This window comes from Microtus ochrogaster, chromosome 22, assembly GCF_000317375.1.
Source record: "Microtus ochrogaster isolate Prairie Vole_2 chromosome 22, MicOch1.0, whole genome shotgun sequence".
Classification (NCBI taxonomy): Eukaryota; Metazoa; Chordata; class Mammalia; order Rodentia; family Cricetidae; genus Microtus; species Microtus ochrogaster.
Window position 1 is genome coordinate 4,293,285 of NC_022023.1, and position 27,347 is coordinate 4,320,631.

A 27,347-nucleotide genomic window follows, 5' to 3' on the forward strand; every position below is an offset into this window, starting at 1 on the left:
TCTCTCTCTGTCTCTGTCTCTCTCTCTCTCTCTCTCTGTCTGTCTCTTTCTCTCTCTCTCTCTTTAAAAGTTGAACCATAAGGGAAATTTTCTGGTGCCTTTTGGTTCCTTGGAAGGGAGGAGGGGTAACTCATCAGCTATGCACAAGTGTGGAGCCAATAAAAGAAATTGAAGAACGAAAGTACCTGGTACCAAGTCAGAGGTGATTGAATAAAGGCATGTGTCTTTTGGTGGTGAGTCTCTGGGGCTGGCAGCTTGGAGCAGATGGACCCCCTAATGGTGGTCATCATGAAAGAGATGCAGTTCAGCTCCTTCCTGAGCCAAATGTGTGTCACTTTGAATGTGTATGCTAATACAGATGATAGATGATAGATAGATAGATAGATAGATAGATAGATAGATAGATAGATAGATAGATAGATAGATAGACAGACAGATAGATAACACCTATAGATAATCCAAGGGAAGAACATCTAAATATGGAAGGTATCTTCATAGAGTACAACCTCACCCACTTATAACCGTGATACTCTCTGTATCTGTGACTGGCCTTTGCTGCTGAATTCCTAACTACTCATCAAGCTTTCTCTAGCCAGTTGCTCTAGCTACACCCATCTGATCGATACGGATCACACACACAAGTACAAAGACATAGACTCAAGATGTGATTGGTGCAGATGGGCATCAGCTTGGATTTTCCTCATTTGTTCAACACCAAAGCCAAACAAGATCCTATGTAAGGGCAATGATGATGCAGGGTCATCAATGGGAGAGGTCCATGGAGAAGCGTGTTGCGGAGCCGTATTGCCTATTCAAATGTTTGCTCCCTAAGTTCTTCACTATGCAAACGTGAGTTTATTGAACACTCTGTGCACTTCAGCTTTAGTGTCTGCAAGGGACCTTGACATCAGCACCAGTTACATCTGCATTAACATCCCATCTAACATACATGTGTCTAAACTGTGAGTCACTCCTGGAAAATGACAATCTGTACACATTCATTAATCCTGTGATACCTGAGCTTTGGCTCTGCCTTTACTTTTCTGTCTTAAGTGAAGGCAAGCCTTTCCCCTGAGACCTGCAATTTCTATTGGGCTCTAAGTTTAATCATACAAGGGCAATTCTCTGGAACTTTAACTTGGCGCATTGTGGCTTTGGATACTCCTATAAGACTCATCTGTGAAAACCTTGGCCTGGCCTTAGTCTCCTAGACAAACTGCATTTTTGAATCCATATCTGGATTTTACTGTCCCGGTTTAGCTGGTGGGAGGTAGAGAACTGAATATAGATCATCAGTCTGTGGGTTCTTGACCTAATTTATATCTTGGCTCCTTCCTCCTAAAGACTGGCTATTCCAATCAAAAGGATGACCCTGAGACTTTGCTCCCCAACCGCCTAAAGCACAGGGCAGCTGCTGAGTAAGCGTTTTTGAATGGCTGTCCTTTTATAGACCTAGGAATGTAGTCATTAAGGACCTTGAGCTACAGGCTCTGTATTCTGTGTATGGGGTGACCCATTTGCCTTTTCCTGGGGGCAGAAGGGAGAGAAACATGGTGGGCAAATCATGCATAGCCCATTGTATTATTTTTGACTATTTAGGTTACCTACGAGCCTTCCTACACTGAGCCTTAGCTCAGCCTCATAAGCAAGGCCATGCGCCTGTTTTGCATGTTTGGATTCTGAATGAAATTCACCAGAATGAGCTTTTAGGAAACAGAATGAACAGTAGAAAATATTGCATCTGTGGGTTGGAGTCACGTATGGGAAGTATGATCCCGAGCGGTGGTTCCACAGGACACCTGGACTTTACAAAACACCACGATCTCGCACAGCTTCAGCACAAAGAACACACTCAATTCCAAAAGCCCAACTAGGTGAGAGTTTAACGAGCAGAAAATATGAGCATATATTGCTAGGTATAAGTGCAACTGAAAACCAGATCAAATATCCAAACCTATATAAAAACACACATCATAGCTGGAGGCTGACCGTCGGAGTCTTTCCATTACCATTGCTGGCTAATTTTTTTTTCATGAATTTGGTCATTGGCAGGTGCATACAGAAGACCAAATAAGAAACAGTCCCAAATTCTGAAGAGAAGAAGTTTTAAAATGATAAAATTTCATCCGTTACTGTGAAAGAAATATTTTGACAGGATTTGATTTTTTTTATATGGAGAAAAATTCAGAAAAAGCAAGCAAATGACAGTATTTTTTTTGCCTTAGGTTAAGAAAGTGTTTCCCAGGAGAGAAAATGGATCCACTCAAACCCAGCAGATTGGCGCATTTGATGTCAGCCACCTCTGCACACGTGGACAGAGCCCACTGCGAGAGAGACAGTGAAATAGGCACATTCCATCCTCTAGGATTTTACACAAGACCACACAGACTAGGATGACCACTGCTGTCTACGGTTGCTTCCCTTCCATCTTGCAGACAAACACAATCTTGAAAAACAACAGCATAAAAAAGTAGTCAAATTTTTAACTGTAGAAAGACACATATATTTTACCTTAATTAGACAAGCCCGCCGGTGTCTAAGAAGAGCAACATCATCCAGGTGTCTCGGGTGCTGCTGTTTACCCTGGGAACAACAAAAGGTAATATAGAGCTTAAAATCTGCTGATCTATATGTGGAGAAGGGAATGGGGGTGGGGGGATGGAAAAGGATTCTTTGTCTTGCCCAAAATGGAGCAAACTATTATTCATCTTCATCTTCCCTCCTTCTAAGGATATTTGTATTCAGGAGTTTCTGATCTACCAGATTACACAAGGATTATTTCATAGAAGATTTTGGGCTATCTAGAATAGTCATTTTGGAAATTGAACGGATTCCTAGAGGGAAGGGCCTTTACGTGGAGCAAGAAAAAAAAAAAAGGTTCAAACCAAAAATGACTTGGTCAAAGGACTGGACACATGGCTTAGCAGTTAAACAGTTAAGCTGTTAAAACAGTGTTTGCTGTTAAATCATGATGACCAGAGTTCAGATCCCAGAACACATGTAATGAGCCGGGCATCCAAGCAAACACCTGGAACCCTTATTTTGTAGGGGAAGAAACAAATAAATTACTTGGGTTTGCTAGCTTCCTACCAACCCAAGATAACACAAGTTCCAAATTCAGGGAGAGCCCCTGTTTCAAAATAATAGGTAGAGGGAAACAGCCTGAACTCTCTTCCAGCTTCCATGCATGTATAGGCATGCGTATACACACTCACACATACATGAAACAATCACACACACATACCTTCAAACAAACACACACACACAAACACATCTGAACACATGAATAAATTAATCTTTAAAATATTTTAGTAAAATTATTACCCAAAGTTTCCTTGTCCATGAAATGGAGGTAATCATAGCGAAACAACAACATAAAATTTGGCTTTATGACAATTCTTAAGCACATGCACAGAATCCCCCAGTGCCACTCTATTCACAGCAAACAGTACCCACGTATTCCTGATCCTCTCTCCTCTCTGCCATCTCTCCGTTCATCCTCGAGCAATTGCTCTCAGCTTCTCATCAGTGACAGCCCCATGATGTCTAACTGAGAAAAAAAAACCAAAGCAAACAAACAAAAAACCCTTCAGGGACCTCAAACCCACTGCCTTGAAGGTGGAGAAAACATGATGACATCAAAATGTCTACGCCTTGGATGTTCTAGGTGTGTGGTCTATGCACTCATAACAAATAACTGCATGTTTGTAATGTGATACCAATCATTTCTTTCCCCCTCACAGGGACATATTTTACAGAGGCTCCAGTAGCAGGAAAAAGGATGGGGAAGTTAAGAGCCTTTTGTCTGACCGCACAGGCCCTAGGAGGCAGAGCTGCTATGCAAGGCCATGGTGCCTGATGTTCTTCATGTTCATCACAGTCCCGTACAGCAAAGGACAGCAATTGCTTCATGGAGGCCGCAGAGTCCTTTCCAGGTTTTCTTTTTCCCCTTCCTCGGCTTCTTTATTCCTATCACTCATCTCCTTTCTTTCTTCCTTCTTCCTCCTCTCTTCCTCATTTTCTTCCTTCTTCCTCTTTACTTTCCTTCAGTGTCTTTTAACCTTCTATTTTACTGTTTTATTTATTTTGATAGTTTTTTCCTTAGATAAACCAGGACCAACTGTGCATTACCTCAGGATAGCGGGCTCTCCTCCAGGGCTCAGCCCTTTATTTTAACCCTTTAGCAAGCTCTCTCAGCGTAGTCTCTTAATTTCTTTGAAAATTATTTATTTTCTCTGTAAAATGAGTGCCTTAGATGACACTGAAACCCCTTTCCAGCTAATCATTCCTGTAACTGGCTGTGTGGAGAGCAATTTTAGATCATGCTCCTATGAGATCTTCATGGACACAGAAGACTTACCGCTTCATAGAGAAAGTTGTTGGCTTTAACTACAATTAGAAATTCAGATTTCCAGGAGGAGACACTTATACACAGTGTTTAAAGAGCTGACAAATGAGGAAATTGAAATTCAAAGAGGTTGTGTACTCTACCTAAGGTCATACAGCAGAGGCATAAACAAAATCCGGTTCTTCATCCATGTGTCTCTAAAGCCCTTGCCCTCTGTGTGATGCTAAGCCTATTAGAAAATGGCATATGGAAAACTGATTGATTCAAATCAAGTTCACGTATATGAAGTCTGAGTCAAGTTTACACGAATAATAATAAAACTAATTTATGGCTTGAGCTTATTATATGTGTGAGCCAGAAGAGTCACAAGTTGGCATGTGTTCTGTTCCTCCCAGGAACCCAACTATGCTGTGGTCATCCTCTGTGCACAGGTGTAAGATTTATTACACCAAAACTGAGAGTTCTTGCCCAAGTCACAGATCCTGTGAGCAAGGAAACGGTGGCTTCAATTAAAACCAACTAAACTTTCCGTGAGTCGGCTGATGTCCCCAGGCCTCTGGGGCTTTGGAATGCATTTTAAAGGTAATAACCATCGTTGTGAATACCGGGCAGGAACACTGACAGGCTTCCTGTCTGTGATGGTTAGCCATGAATACATCCTGGTCAGTTAGTAATCCACAGACTTCACCATTGAGAAGAGAGAGACCTCTGACAAAGAATTGTCAGAGCCGGTTGAGAGCCTGCTTTTTGTACTGTTTCCCTGTTAAAGCCACTAGCCATTGTCATTCAATGTGACGGTAAGGAACGAGAAGACAGAGTGTATTTCAGGGATCCTATTAGTCACTGAGATCCACACAGAGTGTCCTTCATGCCTGAAGTCAGCCTGACATCCTACGTTCCCCCTGCTTCTTCATCAGGGAAACTGAGCTCCGAGGAGAGAGCAGGAAAAGGACAGAGCAAGAGCAGGAAAGATGTCATGTTTGTTTAGTTGTTTCCAGATTCATGGAGGAAAACAAATGTATTAGGGACCCATTCCAAAAAAATAAAAGCAGCCCCAATGAGAAGGACGGAGCAGGCAGGCAAGTGTATCTGGCTCCTGCCGGGGTTAGTTTGTATATTCAAATTACACCGTCATTTAGATTTATTTCATCTAGAACCTGGCTGCCAAATGAGCATATTGATTATCTGTCATGGATGCATATTTCTCAATTAAAAGCCATCAAGTCTTATAAAATCTCAACCCTGTCAAGATCAGCTAGCGGATCAACCAGTGCCACCAAGAGAAATTACATTTGTTGCGTTTTATTGAACATCAGCTACAAGGCTGGCACACAACATATGCCAACTCATGGAAATGTCACAGCCCCCTTCAAGATAGATATCATTCTGTTCCATCTTTTTAAGTGAAGAAACAGACTCAGAAGGGCTAGAAATTTTCCTCAAGGCCATGCAACTTGGAAATAGTGGAGTGAGATTTGAATCTTCTGTTCACCATGTCCAGGGCTCACTTTACACACAGGCAGTAGGAATGGATTTTGTTGCCACAAAGTTTGGCTCAGAGCCAGCTATATCAAGCACAAACTCGGAGTCACGGATGGAAGATTTTTACATTCTGTGCCTCAGTTTCCCCTCTGTAAAATCAGAGAATGAATAGCTCATAGACATTTTAGTTTATGAGATCTATCTTAGAGCATTCAGGCTGGAGTTTGATATAAGGATCACCTATTATTTCCACAGCCCCCTGATAGTGTGAAGGAGAAACTGTAAATCTTTGACCTGCGGAAACTTGCTACAGGCACTTTATACTTCCAAAGACTTTACAACAATTCAATTTTGCTCCCAGCATCCCAGTGCTCCAGGTCACACCACTGTCTCTCACTCTCTGGCTGAGATGTGGGGAACCACTGTGATAAAGCAGTCCCTGTGTGCTCAGACACGAATCCCCTTCCTATACAGAATAAATAGGGAATGAACGCACTAGCTTTCCATTTACCCATGGGGCGCACATAGCTTGTATCCATTCTTCACAACTCTGGAGTGCCACGCGGTTGGCTCCGCTTTACAAATAAGTATGGCACTTAGGAGGTGACTGGTGCTCAGATTCGTACCTAGGATTTGAACTTGAATCTGAATCTCTCCCAAATTTGTATGCTGGTGTACAAATTGCAATATCAAACCACTAATTACTCCTTTCCCTCATCATGAATCCTGACTCTTTAGGGGAGACGCAGCCCCTAATAGCATCGCCTTTGCCTTTCATTCATTGAACACTTGATTTATGAAGCATCTTCATATGACACACGCATGCAGGTGTTGGATGAACACTGATGAGAACAACTGAACTTGTTTTTTTTTTCCCCTTGCTCAAGGTTCACAGCTAATGGAGGTCTATATCAGCACACAGTCTGCTTATGCCATGCAGGAACTGATGAGCGTGCTGGAAGAGACGAAACTGAGAGCAAACAGGAGAATGGCTGGCATCATGTTTCTCTTGTAAAATGACATTTAAGGAGAGATGAAGGACTATGGGAAGTAACATGACAACCAAATAGGACGGAAGCAGAAGAATAGAGCAAGGCCCAAGAGAGGAGCCAGAAGAAAAAGGGCAGAGGGAAAGGGGGTAGAGTGGGATAGAATATTGGGGTTCTGAGTCCTACAGAAGTTTATATGGCCCTTGCTCAGTAACAGTTACCCTGCTATTCAAATAAATATCTTATGCTTATACAATGTTTCCTTTTCCAGACCATAAGCTGCTTAGGTAGCTAGGACTCTATGAAGACCGAGAACATGTTGCCAAATGGAGTGAGCAAATGAATGGGTGAATTGCAGCTGTAACATTGTAAAGTTTTGTAGAAAATTTCTAAAACAATAAACACACAAAGATGGAGATAAAGAAACCAATGCCTTTGTTCTTGGCACAGAATAAGAATCCATCTAAAACAGGTATTAAAAATGCAGGTCTGTCATATCTATCAATAACAATTGTCCCCTTTAGCAGGTTGGAATTCGGTCCGATGATCTGTATGCAACCTAATTTTAATGATAACTAAAATGAAGTAGTTACTGTAAGTCCCACTCCGTAAGAAAAACAAAGTGAACAAACCCCAGAGCAATTAAATCTTGGATAATAATAATAACGATACCAAGAATGTCAAGATTTGAATCCAAGTCTTTGGTTTGGGTAGACTTCCTAAATGTCTTCCACATACTTAATCGCGTGAAAATTTTAAAACCCAACACCCAAATGGAAAACTAATAGTCAGTGAAGAAAGACGTGTGAGAGTAACACCCAGGTAGAAACCCCGAGCTTTTTAACATTAGTGAATTCACAATAACAGTAAAAGTTGATAGAATCCCATTGAAAATGTTTAGAAAACAATAAAGGAAAAAGGAAGCACTCACATGTGTTAGGGAAATCTTTGAAGATGCCTTAATTTTAGTTTCCATTGGGTTGCTTGACGGTTACAGAATAATCAGTACAACAAAGAAAGCTACAGGTAGTGTGGTTTCCTAGAAGCAACACACTAATAATATGGGTAACAAACCAATATTCGTGTTTCCACACTTTTCTCATATATGGGCTCAGACTGACTCTGGATAAAAGGACCTCTTTCCCTTCCTGATGTCTGAATGTCTCCCATTCATTCTGCAGTACCCATGCAATTCCTCATTCTGGGAAACATGATCTTCGAGCATCCTACTGTACCACCTCACCTCATTCTGGGAAACATGATCTTCGAGCATCCTACTGTACCACCTCACCTCATTCTTCTCCTTTCTAATGTACAGAAATATTCTTTTGGCTCCTTCAATGTCAAAACCAAATGCTCTACCGGCTAAGCAGCTAATAAATAGTGGTTGAGTGCTTGAATATATTCATTATTTTGCCTGTTTGTTTGCATATATTTCCAGTGAATGCTTCTAGGCAGAAGGGGAAAGGAGCGGAAGCTTGATGCCTGGGACTAACTTGCCCAGTGTTTATGATTAGGACACTGGTTGAATGATCAAGACTATTTCAATAGAGTCCTCTTCAATATGTTGCTCGATTCTCATTTTATGGATAAAGAAAAAGAGTCAAAGAACATCAATTATTGTTCCTGTTCTTGGTAAAACTAGCATTCCTGGGGGAGATAAAATAAATTCTGAAAGACCAGAGCTTTGTGGAGAGCGTCAAAAGGAGATAGTTGGGATTGAGATTAGAAGGAGAGCCTCTTCATAGGTTTGTGGATTTCTGTCAGGGTCTTCAACTCAATTCCATCACCACAAGGTCATGGCCTAACAGCAAAGTTTCAGCATGTCTGTCTCCAGCAGCTCCATGGCTTCTCTCTGACTCCGCCCTTCTTCCTCCCAGCATTCAGCCTAGCTTTCCTTGCTTATCTAGATTTTGCCTTGCTATAGGTCCAATGCAGTTTCTTTATTCATTAGTGGTAACCACAGCATACAGAGGGAAATCCCACATAATGTATGTATATATGTATGTGTGTATGTATGTGTATATGTGTGCATATATAATATATATATGTGTGTGTTTATATTTTTGAATCTTAATTTTTCCCATTTGTAACATAAAGACAAGACTAGACTATCCTTAAACGTTTGAAGAATAAGGTTACATACACTAATTGATGATGGGTGGTGAACATGTGTTTGCTCCTTTCATTTATTCGATTTCCCCCCCAGCAATTAGGGCTGTTCAATAATGCAGTGAGCATATTGATCCCATTCCCTAGTCCACGACTCTGGAAGGGAACAGTGGAAGGTGGATAGCTTAACGACAATGCCCAGTTGTGCCCACTCAAATATCTCTGGGCAGAAGAGTCTCCAGGGAAATGTGGTAGATGATCACACCAGGATCCACGATGAACGGACCAGTAACATTCGAGTGTTTACACAGTGAAGGGAAGAGAAGCAAACGAAGAGCTGCTCCTGACTTACCGTGCTGCCATCTTGCTTGTGGAGAACGGGAAGACCCACTGTGAGGCGGCACAAGCGGGAACATGTGAGGGCCTTTTGGGTCAGTAGCTATGCAGCTAATTCAATTCTTAAAACAGGTGATCATAAAGTGTGCCTCTGACTAGCATGTGTAGGTTGCACGGCACCAGCAGAAGTGTGAGCTGGGCAAGAGCTTTATAGCTGTACTATGTCACACACAGTTCACTAGAGAAGAACTACTAAGTCAGTACATAGATGAACATTTTGTTCAGCCTAAACTAACTGAAACATTTTCATGGATGGAATGCATACTTGGACACACACACACATATTTACATATAGTTGTTTTCAGTAACTCTTGTGCACAGTAGGATCTGTGCACTACTAAATTATATTCCCTGTGAAGGTCTAATTTAAAACAATTAACAAATTCTTACTTGTGAATGGAAAAATGGACAGGTAAGTATCAAGTGTTCCCACTAGTTTTCAGAATTTACTTGTTTTAAAACAGTGAGTCTTTCACACTTCAATAAGAGGTTTTGTGCTGATTAATGGTATAATATATATTGATCTTAATTAAAACGTTGTAACAGCTTGTCCAAGAGAACGGCAACTCGGAGACCAGGACATGAAGAAAGATGTGGCAGATCGTAGACTAGGAACCAAACGCCACTTGCTGCTTTTTTTTTTGTTACACACATCAGGAAATAATATATAATTTAGGGATAGAGAAAGAAAAAGAAAGGAGGAGGCAGAAATACCTGCAGTAACATGTAAGGAAGCATGTCATGTGTAGAGGTTGGGATATGTTCTCTCTGGGTACACAGCAAGGGTCTGCCCCCTTGTCATAAAGAATGCCATGTTGCTTCTCTGGTTTATGTCCATACCCCCTACACACATCACAAGCTTCTTTCTGTCCTATATCTCTAACACCCCTTACTGTTGGAACATCAAACACTTTGCTGTTCTCTCCTGGTGGTACACTCTTCTGAGTCTTGACAAGAGCTGTTTGCAGCAAAATGTATCAGCCCTTACCTCTAGGAATCCTTCAGTATCTTCGCTGAGTTTTCCACTTTCTTGATGTTCAAAAGTGGACAAAGCTAGAGTTTTTGTCCTTAAACTGGCTCTTCCTAAGGAACGTGTTTATTTCATCCTCATCTCAACCTTCTAGAAGGCCCTTGACATGAGCCGCTCGAACACAGCCACCTGAATTCTCTAATTGTCTCTTTAGCACTTAGCACTGGACCTAACTGCTTACCGGATGTTTTCTGAGTGGAAGCTGTCACTCAGGAGGGAGTAGAATACTCTGGGATGCCTTCCAACAGCAAAACACACACACACACAGAGAGAGAGAGAGAGAGAGAGAGAGAGAGAGAGAGAGAGAGAGAGAGAGAAAGAGAAAGAGAGAGAGAGAGAGAGAGAGAGAGAGAGAGAGAGAGAGAGAGAGAGAGAGAGAAAGAGAGAGCGGAGGGGGGAGGGAGGGAGGGAGGGAGAGGGAGAGAGAGAGAGAGAGAGAGAGAGAGAGAGAATATATCACAAGGGGAAGATGCTGCTGGGAGGAAAGAGGTTTGTCCAGCTTTCCATACGGAGCCTGGAACAGACAAAGGAACCAATTTTTATCATCAGGAAGACCTGAATTCAATGCTTGAAACACGTCTTTGTTTCTCTCTGAGAACTTAAACCAAGGAATCCGCCACGGGAGCCAGTTTTCTATCTCCTGCTTGAAGACAGAAACATCCACCTATGTGTCTTCTGGGAGGAGGAGGACCACGAGCCGCAGGGGGGCCATCCCAACAGAGGGTCTTGTACAGAGTGGATCACTACGGCCCTGACAATGCCCTATTTCTCACTGTTTCTAAAACCCGTATAACGTAAAACAGAGTGAGATAATAAAACAGAGTGAATTTCCACCAAACTGCTGGCAACATTTCATCAGTTTCTTCTGACTTAATATACTACCCCAAGAAGAGAAATGCCAGGGTTCTGTCAACAGAGGCAGGCCATGCATCCAGAGAAGACAGTTCATAGTAATTTTGTCAGCAAAATTGTAACAATAAAGGCCCAAAGAACACTTCATCTCCCTGTCAGTTGTCCTGAAAGGGCAGATTACTTTTTCCTCGGTCTTGGCCCACCCAATGAAAGCAGACTTACAAGCCAGACAGGTGTAAAGTCCAAGGCAGCGCTCGCTCACATTAGCAATTATCAATGGAAAACTCTATGAAAGCAAAGCCTTGGCACCCTTGTTGCCCTGGCAACCATTGTCCTGCAGAGGCAGGACAGACTCTAACTTGACAGCTTGACCTCACTGCCTGGAATAAACTTGGCTTCCCTCTTCCTGCTTTCCCTGGCTACTGTTGGTGTTAGCTATCGCGAGCCACAGAAGGAAATGTTTCGTGTTGTCTGTTTTCCATTTGAGAACTTGCCCATGGCTTGGTGATAAGTATGTTGGGTGAGTATGCCCTTCCTGCATGCCAGACTGGATAGGTCACTCTTAATATGTAAAGATAGGGCCATTTTCATGTCTGTTCTTTTATTCCCCCTTCCTTTTTCTTCCCTTTCTTCTGCTCTCTGCTCCCTCAACGAACACTAATAACATTTTATACAGTTGGTTCAGAGAGAATAGGAATGATCGTCGGGCCATGAGAAGTTCTCACTCATATCTAAGTTGTAAGAGCACACAAACAATGGATAGAGGCAAATATGCCTATCGAAAAGGTTAAAAGTAATGTATGAACATCACGAGACCGAAGGAAGAAAAGGTTCCAGAGATTGGAAAAGGCAGAAACACAGCACAGAAAAGTGCAAAATACTTTTATAAAGTATAAGTCCATCTTTAGCCATCTATTCATTTATTTCATATATGTATGTAGACCCACAAAGGGACTCTCGTCAGCCAGGGCCCTGCAAACAAGGCTCTGGTAGGCCTTGCCCTTCTCTCTGCCTTGCTCAAAGCCTTTAGATTACATTCCTAAAACTGTCTACCATGGTCTATTTCTGTATTTGTCCATGTCCTCCTCCTGGGACTGACTACCAAGTTTCAGCTATCCAAGTATTGAAGTCCAATAATCAAAGCCCCCTTTAGCTCCCCTAACTAACTTGTCCAATTAAAATTAAACACGTTATCCTTACTTGGGGTTTTTCTTTTTTCCTTTATAAACTGCCATTTTCCTATATGCCACGTCTTGTCTCCCCTCTATCCAGAGGCAAGCCTTTGTCCCCCAGGGACAAATACCCCTCCCCCTTTCCCTTGTTCTCATCGCCTTCTTCCTGTCCTCTCCTATCTTTCTCTCTTATTCCCTGTGCTTTGTTCCTCTAGGGCAAATAAATCTCCTTTGTGCTGAGAGCCTGGTCTTGGGGGTCTAGAGCCAATACATTTCCTTTCAAACCCACACATATTTGACTGAGGTAGTTAAAATAAATATGGGCTTGGAAGGAAAAATTAGATACAAATTGGAAAGTGGAGACAAAGGAGGATATAGACAGGCCAAGCGGAGGAATTATCATTTACTGAGCTCTAAATACAACTAGACATTGTGTCTGATTTCATCCTATCTCTTCTCCCTTCTTTCCCTATTGTTCCTTCATTGTTTCCTCTCCCTCGCTCCTCGCTTCATCGATCAGCCCGACATATCCCTCATGAAAGCCTAGTCCCACAGACTAACAATGCCAACATCCAACCATGTCTCAGACCACAAAGCTTGAGCTCATGATAGATGTCATGGGGAAAAAATAAAATAAGAGCAAATGCAATAAAGACCGGCATGCATCAGAGATGCAACATTGAAATTGAGACATTGGTTACCAGTGGCTTTTGGAGGCCTGGCTTCTCCCAGAGGCTTGGACTGTGGTGTAAATAACCCTGAAGATAGCAGAATCTCTGAGCACCATAGCCACCGATGGCCTCTTGCCCCTTGCTTCACTCACTAGCAATCCTTACTGAAAGAGCTCCTACAGAAGATGAGAGTCTGGCCATAGGAAGATCACTGAAAGTTTGAGAGTTATCTTAATATAGGCCTGGGCTCTCATGGTGGTGCAGAAGCGGGCAGGGCGCTCCTTTTATGAGCAAGGAGACTCGGATCGAGGATAAACACTTACCTAAGGTCATATGTCTCTTACTCCATTAAAGCTGCCAGTCATTTCCTTTTTCTTGTGCATTATTAAGAAGAAATCTACTCATAAATTTTAATTTATGAAAATGTGGCTATGAATTATTGGCCATGAAGCTTAATCCCAGAATTACTGTACCATAGCCTTCCTGCTCCAAATGTGATCCAGAGACCGGGAGCATCTGTGTCACTCGGGGGCTGGTCAGAAATGCAGATGTCTGGGTCCACATTGAAAAGAGGAAGTCAGCTGATTTATGTTCCTGCCAAAGTTTAAGAAGCTCTGATAGCTAGCATCTCTTACAGAAAGAAGAGGAGCTTTGAAGATAAATCCAAATAGAATTAAATCTCAGTACAAACATGCGAGCCATGCCTTTGGCCGGGCTGTTCATAAATAAGTGTAAAGTATCAGGAAAGAGGTGGACTCAGGCCCAGGACTCCTCAAGTCCTGAAAGAGCCATGTGTCTGTTGTGTGGACATCAGCTACCCGTTGGACTTGGTGCAGGAATAATAACTTATTATATTCCTGGTCAAAGGCAGACCTAATAATAAACCACAATGAGAAACAGTAGTTATGTCTTTTACCATTAAAGATTTTTTTAAATTTATTTATTTATTGAGGATTTCTGCCTCCTCCCCGCCACCGCCTCCCATTTCCCTCCCCCTCCCCCAATTAAGTCCCTCTCCCTCATCAGCTTGAAGAGCCATCAGGGTTCCCTGACCTGTGGGAAGTCCAAGGACCGCCCACCTCCATCCAGGTTTAGTAAGTTGAGCATCCAAACCGCCCAGGCCCCCCCAAAGCCAGCACGTGCAGTAGGATCAAAAACCCATTGCCCTTGTTCTTGAGTTCTCAGTAGTCCTCATTGTCCGCTATGTTCAGCAAGTCCGGTTTTATCCCATGCTTTTTCAGACTCAGGCCAGCTGGCCTTGGTGAATTCCCGAAAGAACATCCCCATTGTCTCAGAATGTGGGTGTACCCCTCGCGGTCCTGAGTTCCTTGCTCGTGCTCCCCCTCCTTCTGCTCCTGATTTGGACCTTGAGAATTATGTCCGGTGCTCCAATTGGGGTCTCTGTCTCTGTCTCCTTTCATCGCCTGATGAAGGTTAATATTCAGGGGGATGCCTATATGTTTGTCTTTGGATTCACCTTCTTATTTAGCTTCTCTAGGATTGCAAATTATAAGCTCACTGTCCTTTAATTATGGCTAGAAACCAAATATGAGTGAGTACATCCCATGTTCCTCTTTTTGGGTCTGGCTTACCTCACTCAGGATAGTGTTTTCTATTTCCATCCATTTGTACGCAAACTTCAAGAAGTTCTTGTTTTTTACCGCAGCATATGTATATATTCCATACTTTCTTCATCCATTCTTCTATTGAAGGGCATCTAGGTTGTTTCCAGGTTCTGGCTATTACAAACATTGCTGCTATGAACATAGTTGGACCCAGCAATACCACTCTTGGGTATATACCCAAGAGAGGCCCTATCATACCATTAAAGATTTTAACTCTGTGTATAAGTATGGAAATACTGCCTGGCTAAATCAGCTCCAAATCTTTGTGAGCACATCATTTCATGAGCTATTTCAAGGTCCTATGATAAATAAAACAAAGCAAAATTACCAGGGGTTGTTTTCTATATGCTATTTATTAATTCCCTTGTCCATTTTCTAGGATGTAGATGTTCAAGTTCAGATGAGGAAAGATTTTGCCAGGAAGAGTAAGTAATGCACTGAACGGTGTCAAAGGGGTGTGCGGCTCAGAGCAGGGACCCAACCAATAGCAGTTGCTGGTTCCATTTTCACACCCAAGTCCCTTGTCCCCCAACCATACCCTGTTTTTCTTCAGGAAATTCTCAATTCTTTAATATTATCTTGCTTTGATTTCATAGCCGAGTGACTAAGAACAAACACAGGAAGCATGGGGAAGAGAAAATGTGTGTTTCGCCATGACTGTCATGTTTTCAGTTCTATGATGTGGTGTCGAGAGCCATCACTCCTTCCTCACAGTGCTGAGAGGGCAATCCAGGTTTTTCTCATGTGCCTAACTAAGTCTTTCATTGGGGATGCTGTCCCTCCAGAGAAGCTGAGCAAAACCATCTTCCATCTTAGTTCCCAAGGATAATTGCAGAAGTTGTTTTTGCCTCAGAGAAAAGGGCATAGACTACAAATTTGAGACTTAAAACAATCTGTTCTGCAGAGAAACTCACCAACAGGAAAAACATCAGTAAAGCTGACCTTAGATTACTGGTGATTTCTAGGTAGAGACTGCCCGTTTGTTTTCCAGCTGCCCAGACCCAAATACTAACACAGAACCCACATTAATTACAACACTGTTTGGCCAATGACTCTAGCATATTCCTAGCTAGCTCTTACATCTTAATTTAACCCATTTCTATCAATCTGTATATTGCCACAAAGGTGTGGTCTACTGGTAAGTTTCCTAAGGTCCTTGTGTCCTTCTCCTTTGGCAAGCAGTTACATGGTGTCTCTCTGACTCTGCCTAATCTCCCTTAACATCTCTGTTTGGATTTACCACCTGGCTATATTCTGCCTTCCCATAGGTTCAAAGCAGATTTTTATTGACCAACGGTAATAAAACATATTCACAGTATACAGAGGGGAATCCTGCATCAGTGACTAAAGTTGTCTTTGTTAAATTCATAACTCATGTGTGGAAAGGGAAGAATTCCCAGGGTGCGGAATGACTATTTTATAAGACCATGTAATATAATGAAAGACTGGACTTAGAAATCAAACTTAAACAAATCTGAGTTCTGGCATTAATGTCAACACTACTTCTCAGATGCCAATGAGACAGCATACGTCAGACACTTACAGTGTGTCAGGGAAGTCATTATACGTCGGCAAGAATACCAGTCCACGCAAGTCCCATGCAATGCTCTGGAGTTATTCCTCTTCTGCATCTGCTGAGGAATGACCAAGAGGTTTGGGAATCTGCACTAGCCACACATTTTAAAAGCTGTTTCTGATCTCTTTCAAAAATTGACTTAAAGTTCTCCAACTTTTAGCAATCATGTAAGTCACCCGACACTTTAGTTTCAGTGTCCATCCTGACCATCTGCCTTTCAGACCAGCTCCTCTGTGATACAAATCCTCCCAGTATATGGACCACATTTGAGCACTCTAGAGTCCTGGCCAGAGCTGCCTGCCTGATTACTACATTAAGTGGTTCCTACATGACCTCTGCAGCTTAAGTCAGTTAGTTATTGAACTCCTCACAGGCATCAATTCCCAAGTTTGATAGATGAAAGATTATTCACATGAGGATCAATAACTAAAGCACAGAGAGGAGCCAGGAGAGTACACACGACGGAGGCTGATTCAGAAGGATTTTCTTTTGCTTTGACTCTTAAGAAGAAGTCAGAGAAGTAAAACAGCATCATTTTCCCTGGAGATATCAGCACCACTATTAGTTTCCCAGACTAAATTATAGGTGTTTCTGATGACTTCAAGAGGCATGGCAACTACTACCGAATATTCACTCCTCTCTCTCTCTCTCTCTCTCTCTCTTTCTCTCTCTCTCTCTCTCTCTCTCACACACACACACACACACACACACACACACACTTCCTTCTTCCACTTTCCTACATCTCCCCCTCTCCTTCCTTTCCCTCTTGAATTAATAATTGGTTAATGTTTACAAGACTTCACTGCCACATGCCTATTAAGTGACAACAGAACCACAGCTAACAGGTGCTGTGGGACAACAGTCTTGTACCCTGTTATTTGTATTGCTTTAATAAAATGCTGATTGGCCAGTAGTCAGGCAGGAAGTAGAGATGGGGCAACTGGAACAGAATTCTGGGAAGAGGAAAGGCTCAGTCTGTAGTCGTCACCCAGACACAGAGGAAGCAAGATGAATGCCTTGCTGATAAAAGGTACCAAGCCACATGGCTGACACAGACAGAAATAATGAGTTAATGAATGATGTAAGAGTTAGTTTATAAGAAAGTCTGGACTAATAGGCCAACCAGTTATAATTAATGTAGGCTTCTGTGTGTTTCTTTGGGATTGAATGGCCACGGGATGAGGTGGACAGAAACCTTGGCAACGAAGAGGTTTTGCCATACAACTTTACTTTAAAGTGCCTCTAGTTTGAAACCTGGGTATTCTGTAGCAAAGTTTCCTGGCCTACAAAACTCTCTGCCCTTCAGTTAGCTTTTTTTTGAGACAAAGTTTCTGTGTAGCTTTTGTCCTGCCTGGACCTACCTCTTGTAGACCAGGCTGGCCTCAGACTCACAGAAACCCACCTGGCTCTGCCTCCTGAGTGCTGAGATTAAAGGTGTACACCATCATTGCTCAGCTTCAGTTAGCTTTAATTTAGGAGAACTAAGAGACATGAACTAGCGACTGCCATCTTGCACTTTGAGAAGCGAGGAAGGAGGGGCATCAATTTTACTTTTCCTCTTAACCTTAAGAGGAAATGGAGAGCAAAGTTCTCTGTGGGTGAAAACTGGTTCTTAGTTCCTGACTTCTATGGTCTTGGCTGTGTACAGAACTCCTATTTCCTCCGGAGAAGTCAGGCAAATGAAGACTCCGATATGTATAGGGATGGTATACCTGGGCATGCCCTTTCTGTTGTGTAATGAAGAGGCCAAAGAAACCATTTCTGCTGAAGGACGTACATAGAGGATGTCCATGCAGGTCCTGATAAAACTGCAGAAGGATCAGAGCTGAGAAAGAGAATGCCATGGGAAGGAGACGCTTAAGTAGCCCTAAGCAGTACATTCTAAGAGAAGGCAGCACAGATGCTTGCTGTTAAACAAATGGGCAGATAACACAACGAGGATCAGATTAAGAAAGGTATTACAGATCCGTAGAGTAAAAAGATGTAGAAACACCTGAGTCAACAAGACAGGCCACAGGAAATGGGCCAGGGAATGTTGAAGTGATAATGCGGCTATATAACTGGGTAGGAGAGGTCAAAGAACATGAGCTCAGACTTCTGCAGAGTACCGGAACCCTGGCAACAGGCGTTTCAGAAGGACATGAACATTTGACTAGCGCGAGTCTCGGCGCAACAGTGATTTTCCTTACCTGGCTTTTATTGGGTACATCTTATAGCTGTTTTTCAACTATTTTAGATACAGTTTCTCTGAGTTCTCCATGTGAAGTTGCTGAGACAGCGATTTTCAAGTCAATGTCTTTTATGATGCAATGGAGGCTGAAAATGCCGAGTCAGGTGACTTGCAAAGCCCCACAGTTAACGGTGGCAGAGTTTATATAGACAGACTTTGTTTGATTTGAAAGCTTGTCCTCTTTCTGCTCTGACATTTGGTGCCACAGGAAAGGAACAAGGAAACACCAGCCATTATGGTTAGTACATATTTGTCAATAGTAATATACTTGCCTTTGGGAAATAAATGATGAAGAACCACCAGTGTTACATAAAGTAGCACATATGACTGACTTTAAGGTGGCATAGTAGACAGCTTGGCAAGTTTACTATGAAGGGAAATCACTACTGTGAGAACCCTGGACTCTTGTCCTAAAGATGATATTCTTATCTTTGTGAGTCCTGATTGGAGTCTGAAACAGAAACAATTATTTATTCTGTTGCTGTAGACTTTACTTTTGGAAAGGCTCTTGGAACTCTAAAGGACCATTGTGACAGTCAAGTTGAGTAACTCTGGGGTGGGTCATGGAATAGCTAGCAAAGGGTCAACCCACACAAGGAAGACTAAGTAACAATGTGATGTAGTCATGAAGGAAACATTTTACATATTCCAGTTCTTTGTAAAAGTTGGACATCAAAATTTTTTACTTCCATTCTGGTTTGGCTTTGAGTTAGGCTCATACTATATAGCCATAGCTCACGTGGAACTCATGGTGTGGATGAGGTTATCCTCAAACCCACAGAGATCCACTTTCTCCTGTCTCTCAGTTCTTGGAACTAAAGGCAAATGACAGCACATCCAGGTAAAAGTCCTGATTCTAAGGAGACCTTTAATGTTCAATCTAAAGCAATGAATGACTTGAGCTGGTAAATCAGAAAGCTCTAGGACTTCATGCTGAATTTCGTTGAGTGTGCTTACTTTTTAAGGCAAAAACACCAATTCCTTCCTTACCTGAATTTGTGAAACATTGAATGATGTACACACTGTTATTCCAAATGTAGTATTTACATGGTGACAATTCAAAGAATATCTGTGCCCTAGCTTTATTCTTTGGGTCTCTGATTCTTGCTGATAACAGCAGTAGCTGTGAGCTTCTGACAGATGTGGTGGACCCCTTTCCCACCCTGCTGCTTTTTGGGATGTGATCTGCTCATCATTTTATGATGTAATTTAATTTTGAAAGTACAATATTGCTAGCACTTGAGACTCAGCTGAAGTCATTCAGTCATAAAAAGGTCATGTTAACACATAAATATTGAGAAGAATGATAATTAGGCAGGGGAAACACCAAAACACATTAAAAGGCAGGAAACAATTTCTAAATACTACCATTCTCGATTTACTAATTCATGCTTATGCGGAATTTCATAATTATATTTTATGGCACTCCTCTGTAGTAAAAAACAAAACAAAACAAAACAAACAATGGTCTATGATTCTGTGATTGACTTCCAACCCATTCTAGAAGTATACACATAAACACATTAATCACACACACACACATACACATGAATAACTTTACTATTTTAATTTAATCATTACCCACAAATAGCGCTACTATTTTAACGTGCTACATCACTAATGATGCTCCTATTTTGGAATCATATGGAAGGAAGAACGAAATTTTGAAAAGTCAATAAAATCAACACAGGACAGGGAAGAAAATCATACATGGTAGAGTCCTGAAGCGGGTGGTGCTGTGCAGTAGCTAAGAAACCCAGTCTTGACAGGTCCACAAAGACACTGAACCAAGGTTCTAAATTTCCAGAACGTCTAGGCTTTCAACCAATCATTTATTGGCTGTGTAAGAGATTTATCTCCTTTTCCTCTTGTTTCTTTATCTCTAGAATAGGAATAAAGTACTACAGAAAGGATCCAACAAATCCATCTACAAGCACAGCTCAGGGCACAGTCATTCACTACGAACATTATTCCTCTGTTCTGATACCTTTTTCTGAGGTGCCAGAAAGAGCCATTTCATTGCATGTGATGACCCATTCTTTAAGAATTTGTGCTGCAAAGACTGAAAAAGCAACAGGGTGGCGGTAACTGGGATGAAACCCTGTCTTTTGCATATGATATAACCATTGGTGTTCCTGAACTCACAGCAGCCACGGCTGTCTGTTCAAGACCAACCCAAGATCAAGGCACTCACCATCCGAGCACGGACGGAGTAGGTACATGTGAATCTTCCATATTAGCTGAGGAACTACTAATAGCTAATGGCTGCTACAGAGTAGAGAGTCAGTTTTCTTTAGGGTGGGCCTGGTTTGTTGACCATACTTTCCTGGGTAGTCTTATACTCACATGTATGTATGAAAGTACTAATAAGATTGATTGTGAAATACAAAAATATTTTAATAAGGAGAGGAAATTGGAAGGCAGATATAAGAGGTATTGGAGAGAAACTGGAGCAAAAGGTAGGGATGAATATAATCTGAATACATTGATTAGATTATGAAATTCTCAAAGAATTAATTAAAATATATATCTAGAAAGAATCTATGAATCTATGCTGAATGAAACAACAAGCATGCTTAACTTTTTTTTTTTTTTTTTTGGTTTTTCGAGACAAGGTTTCTCTGTGTCTTTGGAGCCTGTCCTGGAACTAACTCTTGTAGACCAGGCTGGCCTCCAACTCACAGAGCTCCGCCTGCCTCTGCCTCCCGAGTGCTGGGATTAAAGGCCTGCGCCACCACCGCCTGGCTGCAAGCTTAATTATTATTGTACCATATGACTTTAAATTTGCAAACTATTTTGTAACTACTCTTGAAATTTATCTTCATCAAGACCTTATGAGTAAATAAATGAGGATGGTAATACCAATTAGACAAATAAATCAATAAAGCAAAGAACAGACACTGCAGAATCTAAGTCTCTGAGTTCTGGGATCCTAAATCTTTCAGTTTTTTGAAGGACAAAGGTTCTTTTGTCTGGAAGGGAGAGTGTAGCTAATACTGGACTTTCTCATCCATTGACAAAGAAATAGCAACAAATATATGAAAAGCATATAAAATTTGACACAATGCAGAAGGAAGCTGTTTTAAAGACAATAGACAATAAGCAGCAGAGTGGTGGTCCTCTGTGGGTGTTCACACAGCCAACCAGAGTCAGGTGCTGCCAGAGTTCTCTGCTTAAGGGAACCTGCACTTTAGCTATGAAGCTTAGAGTATAACAAACATTGCTAAGGAGCAAAGATCATACCTGAGGCTGTGCTATGGGTAACAAGTTAATGTCAAAACACTAAAGAAAAGGAATATGCTCGGGATGAATATCAGCAGCGTGAAGTGTAAACAGAGGCTTTTCTATCCTGTCCTTGTAGCCACTTTCAAAATAATCTCTCAGAGGTTTAATATTAGTTACAAACTGTTTGACATATTGCACAGGCTTATTACTAACTAGCTCTAACAACTAAAATTAACCTCTTTTTTTTTAAATTTTGTATGTATCACCACGTAGCTGTAGCTGTTTCTGGTCTGGTAGTCTCTTGCTCTTGGGTGGCTAGCTGGTGTTTCTCTTGACTCCATCCTTCTTACTCCCTGTTCTCAGATTGGCTTTCCCGCCTAGCTATTTTCTGCCTTGCTATAGGACAAAGCAACTTCTATTATTAACCAATGAAAGGCATGCATATTCAAAGCATACTGAGAGCTCATCCCACAGCTGTGAAGACTGGTGGTGGGCTTGAATGATGTGAGGCATGATCCATAGTTTAGCTGAGGGCAAAGCAAGCTATGGGCAAGAAGCTGTGTGGGGCTGATTTCTAGGCATGTGTGCTAGGTGCTGCACAGGATAGCATACCTTATCCAGTGTTAGGATTTCTGAGAACCTCAGACATCTATCAGAGTACCCTAAATTGTGAAAGATATGTAGGGGGAAGTATTTTAAAAAATGGGGAGAAAATTGAGTTCCTTGTAGACATTAGTAATTTGCTAATACTAAGGCTCTGTGATCAAGAAAAGTAATATAATTTTATGTATATGATTATTGCTTGTGCATGTATATCTGTGCATGGCTTTTATGCCTAATAACCTCAGAGGCTAAATGAGGTGTTGAATGCCTTGGAACTGGAGTTACAGAGAGTTGTGAGTCACCATGTTGTTGCTAGGATTTGAAACTTGATGCTATGGACTCTGATCTTAGTCATGGTACCATTTCTCCAACCCAAAGAAAATGTTTTCAAAGATCTATTTGATTTTATTTTGTGTGATGGATATTTGTCTGAATTACACACACATACACACACACACACACGCACACACACACACACACGGTATTTGTGGTTGGTACCGACGAAGGGCAGAAGACAATGTTAGATTCCCTGGGATTGAAATTATGGACAGGTATGAGCTTATATATGGGTTCTAGGAACCAGAACTGTGTTTTCTACAAGAGTAACTAATGTGTTTAACCACCAAGCCATCTCTCCAGCTCCTAGGAAAATAGTTTGTAAAAACTATCAGCTAGTGGCTTTTCTTCATCTGCCAGGGATACTGGATAGTGTAGTTGGGTGCAATGGTCTAGGCTTTTTTAGCAGGTGGGGAGCATTGTTTCAGGCTCTTCTGGCAAACACTGGGTCATTCTTAAACTGTAGATTTCTACAAGCATGCATGTTCAACCTGAGTCTTGCAGGCATGTGTGGCAGAATTGCTACACATGCGGCCCATCAAAGATGACAATATTATATCATAATGTCAAAAAGATTGGCCAACCATACTGCACTGCTTTCCTCGTTGGTTGACACAGAAGGTGGATATATATATATATATATATATATGTGTGTGTGTGTGTGTGTGTGTGTGTGTGTGTATACACACATATATATATGTGTGTCTCTGTGTGTGTCTGTGTGTGTCTCTGTGTGTGTGTCTGTATATGTGTCTCTGTGTGTGTCTGTGTGTGTGTGTGTCTGTGTGTGTGTGTGTAAAAGTAAAATACAACACACACATATTGCATTTTACTTTTCTAACTGATCAGTTTTTTATTTGTATGTGTGATGTACATGTGTATTTGAATCCATGCTTTCCTTTGCATGGACATGTAATTGTAGGCGTGCATTCACACAATTGTAGGTGTGTACTCACATCCCTGCATGTGAACTTGGAGGCTGATGTTGATGCTGGCATTCATTGTCCACTGCAGCCCTTCACCCTCTTCATGGAGGCAGTGTCTCTCCGACAAATGCCCTGCTCTCCATATATTGCTGGCTATGGAGCTCTGTGGAACTGTTCTTCAGCTTCATGTTCCCAGCTTTGGATTAGGGGCATGCTACCAGGCGTACAACCACACCACGTGGCACTTTACTCACATTTCTGGGGCTCTAGACTCAGGTCCTCATGTTTGCTGGGCCAAGTGGTTTAACCTCTGAGACATCTCCCAGTGCCCTATTACATTTCCTAGAGCACACTCCCCACGTGGTCTCTTAGGGATCTCACAGCACTGAGGTGAAGAAGGCAGCACATACTTGCACATAACAAAGCCACTGGAGGCTCAGAGATGTCAAGTCTCAAGGCCAAGCCCCAAACACCTGCCAAGTGACCAAAGAAGGACAGGGCCCAGCATTTTTAGCTTTAGTCTTGTTTTGATAAATGAAAAAAAAAATTAATTGAAATAAGAAAGGCTTTCAGTCCTGAGGACGCTTCCCGTCATCCATCAGTGATCGCACTTGGCCAGGGATGATTCTGCTTCCTTGATGATAATTGTTTATTATTAAGGGAGGAAAATTTCCATTAATTTGAGCAGTAAACACGCACCAACAAACAAGGCCCTGTGTCTCAGTCAGATTAGAAGTTCCTTTCTTTCCTTTGTCTTTTTAGTTTCAAATTAATCAGAACGCAGTGGCAAACTTGAGGGGTTGCTTAACAACTAAAGTAAAATATAAACACACAGGAAATCCTAAAGAAAATTAAAATGCAATCTAAACCCATCTCTTCCTTTCAATGTGCTCATTAGTCAACAAGAAATGAATAAAACTGAAACAAGGTAACAAGAGTCACCAGCAAAATAACATATCAATCATTTTTAATTAGCATACTTTTTGTAATCTGAAATAGTTGCCTTTACATTTCAAAGAAGTCCTTTCAACTTCTTTTTAATTTTTTTTTTTGTTCTGAATTCCAGAGATAAGGATCCTAATTACAGTTTGTTTTTTAGCTTAGGGATTTGTTCCCCCTTCCCCGTTTCAGGAGTGAGGGAAGTGAGGAAAGGAGGGCCATATTCCTGATCCAAGGTAGACTCAGGACACAGAGGAAGCCAGAGTGCTGGGCTCCAGTTCTCGGCTTCTCTCCCCTGGAAGACGCTGGCTCATCTAAAAGATAGCCATCTCTCTCACCATCTCTCAGTCCTCCTTTCTTTAACTCTGTTTTGAAGCACAGGCTGGAGCCAGCATGCTGGGATTCAAAACTTTACCAGCTGTATAACCAAAGGCAAATTACCCAGCCTACCAATGTGCGTCCTCCCTGTGAAGCGGGGCTACATGGTGCTGGAATGATGTAATGTGTGCACAGGTGTGGGTACTCCCTGGAGTGATGGTTTTGTGAAGCGTTGCTGTTATAATTATTGCCTCTGGGCTCATCTGATTTTAAAAAGGTTGGGAACAGAAGACTTTGGGCCTTGGTATCGGCAAATTCCATTTCAGATTCTGTCACTCTCTTACTGTGGTTTTTGTGATTTCTGTATTCTACGTATCTAATGCTCAATTTCCATCTCTTTAAACTGAGAGTGACCCTTGCTTTTACTCTTCCATTTCCCTTCAGACCCCTTGTTCAAAACTGGCACGGTGACTCAACTCAAAGCTCCCTCCAGAGCGTATCTCTCTCCGCTTCTGCCTTAAAGGAATCTTCGCCGCCCTCCTCTTTTTTTTTTGTCTCTTGCTCAGAAGGCAGCTGTGCATGAGAGCCTGCTTCTGTCCAGCAAGCTGCTCTATTCACCTTGCCCATTCTTCACGCTAGGAGCTAATGCCAATCAAATCATCTTAGAGTAGAAGAGAGGGACTGTACCGAAGAAACTGTAAGTGCTGCCACATAAACAAAGGAACTTCAAGTACTTCCAAAAACAGAGGGAAACATCATGACACTCCGTGCAGTGCTATTTGAATTCATTATCTCTCAGCCTTCCTCATCCAATTCACGCTGTGTCCACCATCAACATCAACTTCTCTGTGGAGTTTCTTCCAGTTGTTGGTTTTCAAAACTCTTTCCCAGTTCTTCTTCTGAACTCCTTTGCTTTTCACCCCACACCCGCGACAGAGAGCTCAGCTGAAGAACTTCGCTAATTTCTTTCTTAGATATTTTCCATCCACCAACCCAACCACCCAGCAGAAAGTGAACATGATGAAGGCAGTTTAAAGTAGCAAGATGAATACTTTCTGCTCTTTTCCTCCCCAAGTCAAACTATGGTAACCTGAGCTACACTTTTAAGTAGATACATGGACCAGCAACACCTGTTGATGGTTAATAATGCAGGGTCTCACCCAGCTGAGATGCTTGATTAGGGTCTGTGGATGATTCTTGCTGTATCTGCATTAGATCAGCAAGCATGCCAAAGTATGAAGAAAATATGACTAAAAATTTAGGAGATGTACTCAGGATCATAAGATCAATAGGTAGATTGATAATGACACCAGATTTCCTGGCTGCTCAACCAAATTCTCTTTACTCCTACCCCCATTAGTGGGCGTTTCTTCACCTCTATGACCACAGTTGAGTATGTCCGGAGACTTCTGTTTGTACTCATTCTGCGCTTGAGTTGAAAGAAAGAGTCTCCCTGGAAAATGTGGCATAAAGATTAGATCCCCACCTTCATCCAAGGACTGTTTGACCAAATTGTCCAGTAAGACCAGATTCTACCTCATCAATGGCTTTTACAGTTTTGAGCTATTTATTTTTCAACAGACATCTCATGCTAAAGCCAAAAACATCAAAGCTATCCTTAAAATAAATAACAATAACCAAATTTGAGTTTGGGTGGTCAAATCTTTGGAAGGGCAAAGCTTCTTACAAGATAACCAGCCCTGGTGTCACGTGGCAGGAGACAGGGCTGATAGTACCTGGGTGGAGACAGCTGCTCAGAAGGGAGAGAGTGACCAGGACAGGGGAACAGAGGCATGGAGGAAAGACTGGTTACGACTACAACAATAAAATGGATGAACCCCTCAAGAGTCACATAATAGGTTCAGAGGGCTTTTGAAGACAGGATGGGATGAACTATATTATATGAGCCCTCATGTCTGAGACAGCTCACTGCAGGCTGGAATTCCAATGGGTGACTGTCCTTCATGCAGTCCCTGTAGCACTACGCCAGGTAACTCTCTTAATCTGAATTTGAGGTTCTATTCTAGAAAGTTCTGTTCTCATTTTAACATAATTTTAGAATTAAAAAAAAAGCATTTCCCACAAGGGCTCATTGATTTTCAAGTGTATCTAGGGCTGCCCATATTCTCAACTAGCCCAGTAAAACTTGGTTTGCAGTGTTGTGGTTCTATTATAGATCTCCACTTTTGAATATAAGAAGGCCCCATGATTTTCTTGGGGGCTCTTCTATGACTTCTATGCCATATGAAAGAAAAATTAAAAACCATTTGTCTGGAAATTTAGAAAACCTGTGACCACATTGTTGACTGATAATGATCCTGGACATTTTGGCTTCTCAGACTAGGTCTTCTCATTTCTACAGCCCCAGTTTTGAAGCATTTCTATATATAAGACTCACTTGTGACCTGATTTCTTAGGATACTCTTTTCCATGAAGCTTTCCATAACCTCCATTCCATTCTATCCATGTTTTTATGAAATCAGTGGGTTAAATCAGTGGGAAAGTGGTCATGTTTGA

The 27,347-nt window shown here is 41.8% G+C and overlaps 1 protein-coding gene across 1 annotated transcript in view; it reads right to left on the bottom strand.

The window, feature by feature from the left end:
• Positions 1-27,347, bottom strand: part of Tenm4 (teneurin transmembrane protein 4) — a 2,359,892-nt gene that overhangs the window by 1,254,299 nt on the left and 1,078,246 nt on the right. The window contains exon 6 of the mRNA XM_026784248.1: positions 2,512-2,583. The gene's annotated coding sequence lies outside the window, so the exon portion shown is untranslated. The remainder of the gene's footprint in view (positions 1-2,511; positions 2,584-27,347) is intronic.